At 37.5% G+C, this 14746-nt stretch overlaps 1 non-coding gene across 1 annotated transcript; it reads right to left on the bottom strand.

The window, feature by feature from the left end:
- Nucleotides 1-5422: 5422 nt before the first annotated feature.
- Nucleotides 5423-5563, bottom strand: LOC118633648. Its single transcript, XR_004960207.1, has one exon. It is a non-coding gene; the product is annotated as a small nucleolar RNA SNORA8 (small nucleolar RNA).
- Between the last annotated feature and the right edge of the window lie 9183 nt (nt 5564-14746).

Below are 14746 nucleotides of genomic sequence, written 5' to 3'. Positions count from 1 at the left end.
TGTTGCACGTTTAAGGGCTTCCAACAGTTCAAGGTCAATGGTTTCCATCTTTCTAATCTCAGTGTTTCTCATCTGTCAAACAAGAGGGTAGTTACCGGGTGACCTTTATCATTTCTTCCAGCTCCAGAGCACTATGATCTCACATACACTTCCTTTACAAGGAGGGCCTGTACAATGATTTATTTGTCAAAAGCGTTACTTATATTTGATTTGTTACAAACAAACACATTTTGCTGAAGACACATATGATCTTTCCTGCAATGATTCTCTTTGCTAAATATGGATTAACTGCAACCAGTCAAACATGTTTTGCTGACTCTTTATGTATTTGATGTATTTATTTTGTGGAAAATAAAATATTCAAACAACGGCAAAATGTAAATGTTTATGGTTGCTTGAGTGAAAAATGTTAGAAATACATATCGCTTCTTTTAAGGAAACAAACGAATACTTCAGTTAAAAATAATTCTTATTTTTTTAATGAATAGAACAATCAGAAATGAGTGGACATTATTATCAGCCCTTCTCCAAATCTATCTGACCTTCGGCAGTGGGGTAAATTGGCAGGTCACCTATTCTGGTTTTGTCTGTTTGATCATGTTTGTTGTCCAGTGTTGTTTGGGTTACCTCCAGTGGTTAGATTGAATTTCCGAAGTGACAGTGCAAGGCAGCCCATGAAAGTATTGGCTAGCCACAGGAAAAGAACTGAATTTACCATTTACACCACAATGTAGGCCATTTATAATGCAGGTTCTTCAATTTTGACTTCTGTCTCTAGACACTTCCTAAGTCTAGCTAGCCATAGAAAAATGGCCAAATGATAACTTTGACTCTGACTCCAATTTACTGTTGAATTAGGATTAGAGCAAAGCAATATTTCCCATTTCATTTAGCATGCAAAACTTCCTTGATTTGATTTACTGGAATTGAGTAGTTCAAAGAACTGCGAGCGTGAAATAGGATTCCACCTGTTTTCCATCAACTAGGACCTCATTCTGTGTAAGATCTCTTAAGGAATATTAAAAAGAAGGCATTGAATATACAAGTTTTATGAAAGCCCTGTTCAAATCATGAAACATATTTCTTGTTAAATTAATTTAAATAGCAAATTTAGCAAACAAGGTGCCTGTTCTTTAGAAGTATATTTTCTCTTCAAATCAGGATGATTTGAAAATTAGTGAGAAAATCCATTTTAAAATGTACCTTTCCGTGTTGCTTTTCATCCTAAAATTAAAGCACAAAGCTTTTAGTATGAATATGTGTGTGTGTTTGTGTGTATATATATGTAAACAGACACAGATGCAAATATTTTCATCTATTTTCCTGCGTGGGGCTATTTGCCCTGAAAAAATAAAGCATGATTTATGTCCTTCTGTATGGCCTCTGAAATAATTTTTACAGTGAGATAACTTAAATATAAGCAATTTTAAAGCTATTAATCTTCTGGTAACTTCTTCATAAATGCAGCCACTGATGATTTACCATAAAACACAAATCGTCAACTTTTAAGATATGAGCTAAACTTGCTTGTTCAGATTTGGGCATAGATAAGAAACCTGAATATTTAAGCAAGACACACTCTCATTTAACAGTTGCTCAGAGATTTAAATAAGGCAGAATGATTGTCTATCATAGCTCATAATAATGCTCTTAAATTTAGAGCTCCAAATACCCCCACTTACCAGTCGGCATGGCTCTCAAAACTTCAGCCTGAAAATCTGCAGCTGTGTTTATGTGGTAATTTAGAAGCCCTATTACATGTGCAAGCAACCGGGCTCCGTGACTTAATCACAATTCATTCATTCTGCTTTTTTTTTGTATCAAAGAAATAAAATCAGAGAACTATATAGCATTATGGCCAGCTTTTAAAAATCACAAAAATCAGGAGATTGAAAATTATAGTCACACACACACACACACACACACACACACACAACATCAATCTTTTCCTTTCCCCATTAAATAAAGTTTACAACAGAAATTCCAGATATATGGAGTTAAGGTGTGCGGTTCAGCTCAGCAAATATTTATTAAGGCAATAAAAAAAAACAAAAAAAAAACATGTTATCATAACAAGATAAATTAAAGCATGAGTAAGACAGGCCTCTTACCCTGAGGATTTTGGAGTCTAACTGAAGATATTTGGAATCAAACAGTGAGTGTGTGTGTGTGTGTGTGTGTGTGTGTGTGTGTGTAGGTAGGTAATATTCTTTATGGAGACACCAACAAACAAACCAAGTTTGTTTCCAGATATTAATAAAATTTTCTTTTGGGGATAGTCTAGATCTGTGCGATCCATAAAACTTGTGATTCACATAGCAACACTTTCCAAAGTATTTCATTATTGTCTAGATCCACATTGACCCTAGCGAAAGTATATGTTGTTCATTTCACTATATGTAATAGCCAGATTCTGAAAAGTTGTATTAAAATTTTGTTTTTGTGTAAATGGAACACTATTTTAATAATACTTAATGATTAATTCAATTTTTATAAAAATCACATTCTAATTTAATTTTTACAAAGCTGAGCTTTTCTCATATTATTTTGCTTGTCATATATGTGTGTGCATAGGATGAAGAGAATGTACTGGCTTAATGCATAAAAAATTTTATTCAGAAACATTCAAACATGTTTTTAAAGGTGATATAGAGAAGTGAAACTTTTATAATTATATTGGAGCATAAGCAAGGCTGTTTCCAATTTGCTCCTGGGTTGCATTTCAGATGTTAAGATGATTGGAATGCAAAAGTTTCTACTGGAAACAACCTTTTACATGCTGGGTTTTCAAGAAAGCACTAAAAAGCAATTCGTTTATCTAAGGCAAGGCTCTGTAGTAATTTTTCTTCAACAGTTTTTTTCTTTAACTTTTGAGTGCTTCAAAAGAGGGAGGGCAATAGCCTTCTTCTTCCTGCACCTCAGTAGGGAGAACCTTCTCAACCTCTAAGTCACAGTGATGGCTAAGCCCGAGCTCCTGAGATGATGGGAGAGGTGACTGGGAAGGAAGGCCTGCAGGACAGAACACCTGAGCTGGGAGGGATGCGAAGGTGGGGTAAACAATAAGGGACCTTTTGCTTTCTTTTCTAAGCAGCTATAGCAAACCTCTATTACTGAGATTAATGAAAGAAAAAGAAACATCAAATAGAATGACTTCATTTATATACTTTTTAGCTAGCTAACTAGATAGATAGATAGATAGATCTATCGATAGATAGATAGGTGATAAATGGGTGGATGGACAGACAGACGAATAGAAGCTTTAGAGTCATAGGAAAAGATAAAGGTATGCATTCAGTGTACATCCAGTAGCTACAAGCCTGACCACAAAGTGATCTCTGATTTGCTACTTGGCAGTTGCATGATTTGGGGGAAGTACTTAAACCTGTCTAGGTTCCAGGTTCCCTATCAGGAAAAAAAAAAAAAAAAAAGGAGATAATAATAGTACTGAGCTTATACAATGTGTTAAATGAGTAATTGAGATAATCCATATAAAGTGCACAGCACAAGTCCAGACATAGGAAACAGCAGCAGCGTTTCATGGCACATAGTTGAAGGCTGCAGGGATCAGAGAAAACCATATTCAACTAGAGATCAGTTCCAGTTTAACCAGATTTGTGACCTGGAATAGGTCATTCAATTTCCTTGGGACTCAATTTCCTCAGGGAAAATGAGGGGATAGGTATAGATAAACTAGTGCTTCGTACATATTAATGTGCATAGACTCACCTGAGGATCTTGTTAAAATGCAGACTTTGATTCAGCAGATTTGGGAGTAGAAGTGGGAGACTCAAGATTTCGAACTTCTAACAAGCTTCCAGAATGAGGCTGATGCTGCTGTCCTAAGTATCATGGTTCTTAAACGTCAGTGTGTACAGGAATCAACTGGATCGTTGGACCCCGCCTCCCAGGAACTGATGCAGTAAAGAGGTCTTGGGTGGGGCCCAAGATTTTACTGGATCTGGAGACCACACTTTGCAAACCACAAATCTGCAAAATTAATTCACGTAACTAGCATGATTAAGGGGTAAGGAATCCCTAGCAAATGAATGTTCCATATAACCTCAGGTGGGACACTTACTTATTTCAACTCATTTTAATGAAAACTTTCTAATATGTATCATTTTTATTTTTGTCTTTATGAGCAGGTGCTCTTAAATATGTAAATTTACTTTTGGACTGAAATCACCAAGTAGTTAATTTTTATTCCAGAGAAGATGATAAAGTATGGCTTATGATATAGGAACTTAAGATCCATGCAAATATTTCTAGAATGTATTTCTAAAGGGACAGTCACAGGTCCATAAAAGAGATAGTGGTGAAACTTAGGCATCACCATGAGTTCCCTGAGAATAAGTATCTCAGGCTAACTTTATTATTATTTTTTATTGTTACAATTGCTAGATTGCTAAATTAGAGAAATGATGCACACATATTGGACTAGCCAGGAGTACGAGGCAATGTGAATGGGTGTTGAGTTGGAAGAGTGTCATCCTGGGTAGAATTCATATAGTGTGCCAGTGGATTCTACCCTCAGTCTTGTCTTACTCTTCCTCAATTTGGATGTAAACATAGGTGGCAAACTGAGCCAGAATATCTAACATTTCCGTCCCTCATGGGTGTTAAAACACAGACAAGAAGACCACTTGATAGAAATGATGGAGAAAGAGTTTGGAAGCTTGTAAGGGAGGCCACGGTAGACTTTGAGCCCCTCCCACCCAATGCAGAACTGTGCTTCTCTGACAGTTACGATCACTTCTTATGATATGTGGTACAATAGCCAACATAGGTAGGCAACTGCCTCAGAGTCTTTGGTCTTTGTCACCAGGATGACAGCAAATTAAACCTAATTCCCAACACACTCATTGCTGCCCTCCCAAGTTTTACCCCTTCACGTGTTTTCTTCCTTCATCCTGTCCCTAGATTGTTCTTTCAAGTCTGCAGAGATATGCAAAACCAGGTAACCAAACGTGATAAGAAATATAACTGCAACAAAAGTAAGCAGATCAGTGAAGAACATGACCACCCTTTGTGGGGTTTGGCTTTAGGGTCTCAGAGGGTGTTTTTGCTCCCATGTATGTTCCAGGAAAATGGAATTACCCAACTTTTAGCCTCCAGAGCTGTTGGATGTTCACTATAATGAGATTCAACCTCTATTCAGTTATCATTCACATTTCAGAGTAAACTGTTCATTTTATCTAAAATTGACTCACAAAAAGGTTGCTACAAATGAATAGAAGATGAAATAGCATCATGCTATATGTTCTGCTTGAATGTATTTGTTGTTCAATTAAATTGGGTTACAAGCTCAATGTTAAGCCAACTGTATACATCTATATGTACATACTCTACAATCACAGATCTCTCATTTGTTATTGCCAAGGGGATAATTCCTAATGGCAGATGGAAAAAATTGTTTTTTTAATATTGTATCAATAAAAATACCAGGTTGAACATGCACAAAGCCAAGAAAACCAACATTATGCCAGATTCTGAATTTATATCACACTGTCCTTTGAACACCCCAGCAGGAGTAAGCTGCTAAATGCAGATATCACACAGTGCAAGAAAAAATGTTTTAGACAGGAGTTCAGAGGAAACTCAAATAATTCTCATTTTACTTCACTACTTTGTTTGACATCTTCTCTCCCTGAGTGGCACCATATTAGTGAGGACTCTTTTAACAGTATATCAGTTTTATTGGATAGAATGTCTAATTCACACTTATCTCCCATAGTCAATGGGTTCTTAAGTCAAGGCTAGGTTGGGGTCAGACAGGTTTTTCATTTGTAATAATCTGTCAATATTCCACTAACTCAGGCTTTTATTTTTGAGATAAACATTTTGCTAACTAGTCATGGGTCATGTAAGCATAGTAACAACTCCTTGATAATTTATCATCATTGGTCAGCTGACCTTCATGGGTAAGCCAGGTCCTCCCTTCTCGCATGATTTCATGGTATTGGCAGTAGCAGTAACTACGTATTCCTTTCTCTCATCCACAACCTGAGAGAATGAACCTGCTTTTTAGAGTCCTTTCAACCTGATTAGGTTATATAACTGCTGATGTATTCTGAAAAGATGGATTGTTTTATTTGTACTTTTTCCACTGAGTAATAGAGTATCATGTGGGTAAGTCAAGAGAAAAGTATGAAATTACAAATTTAAATACACTGGCTCTGTATTCAGAGACCTTTATAAAAGGGAATGGGGTGATAGTTATTCAGATACATTCCAGGGGTACTGTGTATTTCCTAGGTTATCAATTTCCTCAGCTACATTTTTAGGACTACTGCCAAACAAAATAATTGTAGATAATTCATATAAATATGCTTTTTTATTTCTTTGCAGCAACTTTTGTAAAAATCGTTTGATTTCTTGGTTCAATCATTTCTATCCATTGGACAGTTTGTGAGAAGTATATTACTTGAAATGGCATGCTTGCAGAATTGTTTTTTCTTTTCCTGTATTTTAACAAAAACATTGTTTTAATTATATTAAATTGTTTTAGAATACAAGTGGGTTCAATAGATTAAGTAACATATTATTAATAAGCCCGATATTTTCTCTCTTCTCTGTAAGCTGCTGAAACATGCTGGTAAGGAATTTCTTAATCTAGGAAATCATTTCAGCAGCAAAGTTCAAAGTTTCTGACAATGGAAGGTAGAAACAGTGGTTCTCAACTGGGGATGAGCTTGCCCCCTAGGGGACATTTGGCAAAGTCTGGAGACAATTTTGATGGGGAAGAGGAGAGGAGGAGGGAGGAGAGGAGGAGGAAGAGGAGAAGGAAGGGGGGAAGTGGATGTATATGCTACTGGAATCTGGTGGATATGGGTCAGGGATGCTGCTCGACTCCCTACAATACAAACACAACAAAGATTGACCCAGCCTGGAATGTCTGTGTTTCTGAGATAGGGAAACCCTGGTCTAGAACCTTGTTTTAAATACAAATGCAAATGAAAACCATTGAGGTAGGCTGAACTTTACATGCTGGACCATTGCCCTTTTCAAAGGTGAGAATGTAGCAACCCTAGAATAAGAACTCAACCTCGGATACAAGAAGAAAGGAAACCTTTGTTCCTTTGTGTTCCAAGTCTCATTAAGAAATACACATGCATGAACCATTCCAGTATAATGATTCATGACCACATGTTCTTTAGTTCCTACAAATTGTCTTATTTGTTATGCCTAGCTTTAATATGCTGTAAATTAGGGTATGGTATCACCACCCACCACGAAATTTGTGCTTCCCTTTTCTAATAGTGCATAAGCTGATGGTTGAATGTGGCCTTTAACTTATTAAAGTATATGCTATCCGTCTGCTTTTTATTCTGCTCATAGAGCACAATAAAACAGGGTGATAATTTAAAGCAGATGTTCTTCTAAACTATTTTTGTGTTCAAACCTAGCAATGTGACAAAAGAAAACACTGAGAAACTTTGATGGGGCTTCAGGATAAATATAAATAATATATTTCACAATGATTTGAATGTCAATTCCTTCTTTTTCGGGATACATTCTGGTGTGTCCCCTGACCACTTCATTCTTTCATTCTGTCCTACTTACCCACCGCTTTAATCCTGACTTGATCCTGGTATATATATCGTTCCTAAACACTTCTTCCCACTAACCACTGCTGGATATTATAAAACCCTTTCTTCTACCTTAGAGTGTAAGCAAATAATCTTGGCTAATTCACTTAATTTCTTCCAAGTCTCGGTTTCCTCATCTGGAAATGGGAATACTTCTACTATCTCTCTGAGAGGGTTGTTGTGTCTAAGTGGGAAAGTGGAAACTCAGAAGGTGTCTGGCACATAAAATAAAGCTGTTATTTCCTTTTGAAAAAAATCAAAGCAGGGTTTTGAAACCATATACTCATCAAACATTTAAGCACCTTTAATGTATTTGATACTATTCTAGGTGCTTGGGCTACTTCAGAAAACCAAGCAGACAAACACAAACATGGAACTGGCGCACACACACAGGTAAAAACACAAGCACACACAATGATAATAGAAACATCCTGCAGTTCTCCCCTTAGTTTAGAAAATAAATGAGAGTAAGTTCTCCGCCTCCAGTTGGCCAAAATGGCATGGTCAAAGACAGTTACAGAATTCTGAAGGAACACCTTTCTTTCAAATACTATTTCTTTGTGGGTTTAAGGAAAATTAAAGTATATATTTTTAAATGTGAAGATGATCTTTCCTAAGAAAAAAATCATACATAATGACAATAGGTACCAAACCATGGGGAAGGAGGGAATCGGCTTTTTAGATACTATTTTAATAGCTGGCAAGATAATAGAAGGAGAAATATATCCACAGAAAATTTACTTATTGCTTTTGAAGATGAAAATAAACAATTCATAGATTGCAAACAGACCAACTGAATGACAGGGCAACACAACTGCTAAAATATACAAAAAAGGGGAATAAAAACTCATTACAGAATACATGAGCCTTCCATGAGTTTTTAGTAGGAATTCTTTTTCTGTCTCAGAGCTTTGCTGTCTCTTTGCCTGAAATAATTCCCCTGCCTCTCTTCACCTGGATGGCTCCTGTTCATCCCTTAGCACCTAGCTGAAATGTCCCTTTTGAGAGAGACCTTCCCTGACTCCCCCATCTAAATTAGGTGCCTTCACCCATCACCCTCCCTTATTCATCCTTTCTTGTCTGTCTGTCTGTCTGTCTGTCTGTCTGTCTGGATATATTTTTAGATGTCCATCCACCCTACTTGATTCAAAGCTCTACCAAGGGTGAGATCATTTTACATTTTTCCACCATGATTTTCCAAAACCTGACACCTGACTCCTACTTAGTCCCCAGTGAATGTTTATAGATGAGATAAAAACTACTCATTCAGGGTGTACAGACTGCCAAGTACCCTGAGATAGTCAAAGCATGCTTCCTTCAGTTTTCTTGGTAAGATGAATACACCCTGCCCCTGTTGCTCTGTATGCAAACACACTGCATTATTTGGCCTTGGTGTATTTTCCCTGCGTATGTGGCATAAAATGAAAACTCCGTGGTATGGGAATGAATCCCTGTAGGCCAAGCAAAGAACCAGGGATAGGTAAGGCTTCTTGGAGGATGTTCTCCAATTACAAGAGGAGAGGGAAAGGACGCAGGATTGTTCTCATTTAGAACTTCTGAAGCTGGATGTTTGCCTCTAAACCTCAGCCATCTGCCTCAGTCACATCCTAGCAACATGGCATTGCCCATTCTCCTTCCAGAGGTGGAGCCTATTTTTCCTTCCATCCAATCTATATTGAACATCTGACTTGCTTTGACCAACAGAATGTTAGCACATGTGACATAAGCAGAGACTTGAGAGTCCGTGTGTTTGGGGGCTTGCTCTCTTGATGGTCTCTGGGCCTTGAGGCCACCATGTGGAGCAGCTGATGGGGAGCAAAGCTGACCCATCACAGCTGAGGGCCTCTCAGGCTGACCAGGCTGACAACCACAAAACACGTGAGTGAAATGATCATAGATTATGCAACCTCAAATTAAGGAACTGCCCAGCTACCCCACACAATCATGAATAAAAGTAAATGATTTCCGCTTTAAGCCACTAATTTGGAGAGTGGTCTGTTAGTCAGTCAAGGCTAACTAATACAGTCACAGATAGCATGTTACTATGTGACTGGCCCAAAGTCTACTGATTGTAAGTCTGGCACTAGTACCCTAAGATTGTCCAAGGTATAAAAAGGGACTTCCTGATCCAAAGTTTGGGAATCACTGCATTCTAAAGCATTTTCCACTTTGAGATTCAGAAAACAAACTGTATATTAAAAATTCTGAGGAGCCATACAGTATAAGAAAATAAACCTGCTTTTTAAAAAAATGCTAAAGACACCCTCCCCTTTCAAAATTTTATGACCTCTTAGCATCACAGTCTTGGCATTATCATCATTGCTGAAACCCTGTTCTGAATGTAATGGTAAGGGGACTGGAGAAGTACTGTGAGGTCTTGGTTCTGGTTCAAGATGTAGCATTTACAAACTGTAGAGCCTTTCATAAATCTAATTTGGTAAAATTAGATAAAAGGAGACACATAATTCCTGCCCTTCTAGTTCATCATCAACCTATTCATGTCACCGTGAATGGAAATTTAAATGATGCGTGACACTTTGTTTTCTGTACTATATTCTGTTTTTGATGAGTCGTGACAACTCTGAAGTGGCAAATCATTCATTCATCTCAAAATCTTTTTTGAGAGCCTGCTTTAAGTCAGGTACTATTCTGAGTGCTGGGGATATTAGTGAAAAAGTCTCTATGGCAGCTTGTATTCTAATGGAGGAGGTAGACTATAAATCTGCAAAGAAATAGCTAACATAATGCAAGATGGTAATAAAAACTGGGAAGCGAAACAGACTAAAGGGCTAGAGCGGTGGTTCTTAAACTTCAACTTGAAGCAGAATCACCTGGTAGATTTGTTAAAATCCACATGTCTAGGCCCATCTCCTAGAGTGTCTGTTTTAGTGAGTCTCAAATGGTAACTGAGAATTTTCATTTTTAACAAATTCCCAAGTGATGCTGCTGCCATTGGTGGAAGCATCATGTTTTACAAACCAATGGGATAGTCACAGGAAGTTGTTTTTTTGGAGGAGGTGGTCAGAGGAGGTCTCTCTGACTATCAGACACCCCTGAAGTGAGGGAGGAAGCCATGGGGAGACCTGGGAAGAGAACTTTAGGTAGAGGGCACAGCACAGCATGTGCAAAGGCCCTGGGGCAGAATTGAGCTTGTTGTGCTGGAGGAAAAACAAGGGTTTATTTTCCTAATAGACATTGATATGGTTAGCAAACAGTGTCCTTGTTACCTAAATGATATGAATTATGTGTGGCAATATTCTCAGGTCAGGACCTGCAGGATCCAACTGGGGTTGAACTTTCCACCAAACTATTTCCTGATAAGGGGCTCTTATTTAGAAATAGTTAATAGAAAAAAATACAACTGTAGGAGTTGAGGAATTTGGATTAAGTTGTATGCCAAGACAAGGACAGGAAACTGCTCATCTGGCATATTTCACTTGCAGAGGTCAACGCATTGGGGTTCTGACACCAGAACTGGGTGTTACTTAAATGCATAATCCCCAAGTCCTTGGCTGTGGCTTGCAGAAGGATCTGTGATTTCTCGGGTCAAGGCAAGTCATTTCAACATGGCTCCTTTTACATTTATGGGTTTTCCCTGGGCAATAACATGTTATGTATTTTAGAATAGTCCACACTTGGGAAATGTTTTTCACATTCCTTATCTCATTAGATCCTCCAGTTTAATTTCACAATGCAGAAAAGGCAGACACGATTATCTCCATGCTACAGGTGAGAAAACTGAGGCTCAGAGAAGCTAACGCTCAGAACCATCTCTTTCTTTTCTCTTCAAATGGCCTTTTCTTTGATAGGCACACTGTCCAAAAGCTGTGACGAGAACGCAGCAGACTGGAGCAGAGCACCGAAGACCAAGCCCATAATCTGCCCGCCAGGGCCTCTCATGAGACCATTCGGTCCCGGGTCTCTGCCTACCACTCCACTCGTGTGCATGTTCTCATTGCCATCAGTCATGAAAATGGTGTGGCCTCCACTCAGAAGGCAGATCATTTGCAAGAAGAAAAGGAACATGAAACTCTACTGAGTACCCACGATCCAGGCACTTGGTTCAACATTTCTAAAATGTGGCTTTAGTTAATCCTGCTGGCGATGGGAATTTTTTCCACTTTGTAGTAAAACAAAACAACACACACACACACACACACACACACACACACACACACAATTGGGGCTCAGAGAAACTAATGGATCTGAAGGCAAAAATGTGAGTGACTCAATATCACTTCTCACTGTTGGTGTTTCCTCTACCTCAGTAGCCATAAAGCCTTCTTTAAACACTACACTGAAGTAAACACATGATAGGAAGGAGACACTTCTTAGTAGGGACAGTTTCATGTCAGTCAATCCAAAAGTTTGAATCAGTAACATTTTTTTTTATGCTGAGAGATGAAAGGGTTAAAAAAAATTAACCTAGAAGAAATGTCCATCATTGCCTTTTAAAAAAAACTCAAATGTCCTCATGTGAAGGACCACATTCCATCATAATTATTTGTTTATTAAGACTATTATTTTTAGAGCAATGTTAAGCTCATAGCAAAATTGAGGGAAGGTACAGAGATTTCCCATGTTTCTCCTGCCTCCCACACCAACATAGCCTCTCCTATTGTCAACAATCCTCCACAAGAGTGGTACATTTGTTCAACTGTACTTTCACTGACACATCATTATCATCCTAAGTCCATAATTTACCTTACAATTCATTCTTAGTGTTGTACATTCTGTGGTTTGGACAAATGTAGAATGACATGCATCCATCTTATTGTATCATACAGAGATTTTTGCTGCCCTAAAAATCCTCTGTGCTCCATCTATTCAACCCTCCCTCCACCCAACCCATGGCAAGTGATCTTTTTCTTGTCTCCATAGTTTTGCAGAATGTCACATACTTGAAATCATATTAAGTATGTATACAGCCTTTTCAGATTGGGTTTTTTCATATAAGAATATGCCTTCCCCAGCCAGTGTGATTCAGTGGCTGAGTGTTGACCCATGGAACAAGAGGCTACCGGTTCAAATCCAGGTCAGGGCACACGCCCAGGTTTTAGGCTTAATCCCCAGTGGGGGATGCGCATGAGGCAGCAAATGGATGTTTCTCTCTCACATCAATGTTTCTATCTCTCTCCCTTCTCCCTTCCTCTCTCTTTCAAAAATCAATTTTAAAAATATTTTAAAAAAGAAAAAAGAATTTGCCTGTATGTTTCTTTCATGACTTGATAGCTCATTTCTTTTTAGCACAGAGCGATATTCTCTTGTGTGGATGTACCATAGTTTATTTATTCATTTACCTACTGAAGAATATCCCAGATGCTTCCAAGTTTGGGTAATTATGAATAAAGCTGCTATAAACAGCTGTGTGCAGGTTTTTGTGTGGACATAAGTTTTCAAAGTCTTTGGGTAAATGCCAAGGAATGCAATTGCTGGATTGTAGGATGAGAGTATGTTTTGTTTTGTAAAAAACTGCCAAACTGTCTTCCAAAGGGACTGTATCATTTTGCATTCCCATCAGTAATAAATGAGAGTTGTTTTGCTTCGCATCCTTGCCAGCATTTAGTATTGTAAATGTTCTGAATGTTGGCCATTCTAACAGGTGTGTAGATGTCTCGTTGTTGTTTAAATTTTCATTTCCCCATTGACGTAGGAAGTGGAGCATCTTTTCATATGTTTATTTGCCTTCTGTATATCTTCTTTGGTGAGGTGTCTATTAAGACCTTTGGACCATTTCTTAATCAGGTTGTTTGTTTTCTTATTGTTTATTTTTAAGAGCTCTTTGCATATTTTAGATAACAATCTTTTATCAGATATGTCTTTTGCAAATATTTTCTGCCAGCCTGTGGCTTGTCTTTTCATTCTCTTGGTATTGTTTTTGGCAAAGCAGAAGTTTTTAGTTTTAATGAACTTCATCTTATCAATTCTTTCCCTCATGAATTGTCCTTTTGGTGTTATATCAAAAAATTTATGACCATTCCCAAAGTCATTTAGAGTTTCTTCTATGTTATCTTTTAGGAGTTTTATAGTTTTACATTCTACATTTAGGTCTGTGATCCATTTCAAGTTAATTTTTTAGAAGAGTGTAAGGCCTAGGTTCATTTTTTTTTTTCTTCTTACAGGTGGATGTCCAGTTGTTCCAGCACCATTTGTGGAAAGACTATTTTTACTGTTGTGTTACCTTTCCTTCTTTGCCAAATATCAGTTGACTATATTAATGTAAACCTGTTTCTGGGCTCTCTGTTCTATTTGATTTATCTATTTGTCTATTCTTTTGCCAATATCACACTGTCTTGATTACTGTCGCTTTATAATAAGTCTTGACATTGGGCAGTGTCAGTTCTCAAACTTTGTTCATCTTCAATATTATAATGGCTATCCTAGGTCTTTTGCCTATCCATATAAACTTTAGAATCAGTTTGTCAGTATCCCCAAAATAACTTGGTAGGATTTTCATTGGGATTACATTGAAACTATAGATCAACTTAGAAAGATCTGACATGTTGACAATATGGAATGTTTTTATTCATAAGCTTGAAGTGTATCTCCACTTATTTAGTTCTTCTTTAATTTTATTCATCACCATTATTTTATAGTATCATGAATGAGTGCAAGAAAAATGAGTAAGAATTTCTGGAGGAAATACCAGAAAAGAACATTTGATGACTTGAATTTGTAGAATCTCTTGTCATTAATTAATTAAATCCAAAAGTTATGGCAAATTCAACCTGTAGTTAATCCAAACAAACTAGTAAAAGCGTTCTGTCATTTGACTTACATATCTAATGAAAATGCAATTAACATGGTCAGAAAAACAAAGAGGCTGCTTTCCTGTCTTCCCCAAAGACGCTGCCATCATGCATGGAACTTGAGCACATTTCATTTTTACTCCATAAAGTGGAGAAAAATACCAAAGTCTGCTTTAAAAAATTAAATTTCCCAGGTGTTCAGTAAATGAATGAAAAAATATTGTTGAAAATATATTTTTGAAAAAATAAGGAGCTTTCCATCATATAAATGTCTCTCTCTGGTCATTGAATGGGGATAAAATTACACCTTTTAAAATGCAAAAGCTGCCCTGGACATTTTGGCTCAGTGGTTGGAGCATCGGCCTATGGACCAGAGAGTCCCAGGTTCGGTTCCTGGTAGGGGCACGT

The sequence above is a fragment of the Molossus molossus genome, unplaced genomic scaffold, assembly GCF_014108415.1.
Source record: "Molossus molossus isolate mMolMol1 unplaced genomic scaffold, mMolMol1.p scaffold_m16_p_18, whole genome shotgun sequence".
Taxonomy (NCBI): domain Eukaryota; kingdom Metazoa; phylum Chordata; class Mammalia; order Chiroptera; family Molossidae; genus Molossus; species Molossus molossus.
Note: the sequence above shows the minus strand (reverse complement) of the source record. Positions and strands in the feature narration are given on the sequence as shown.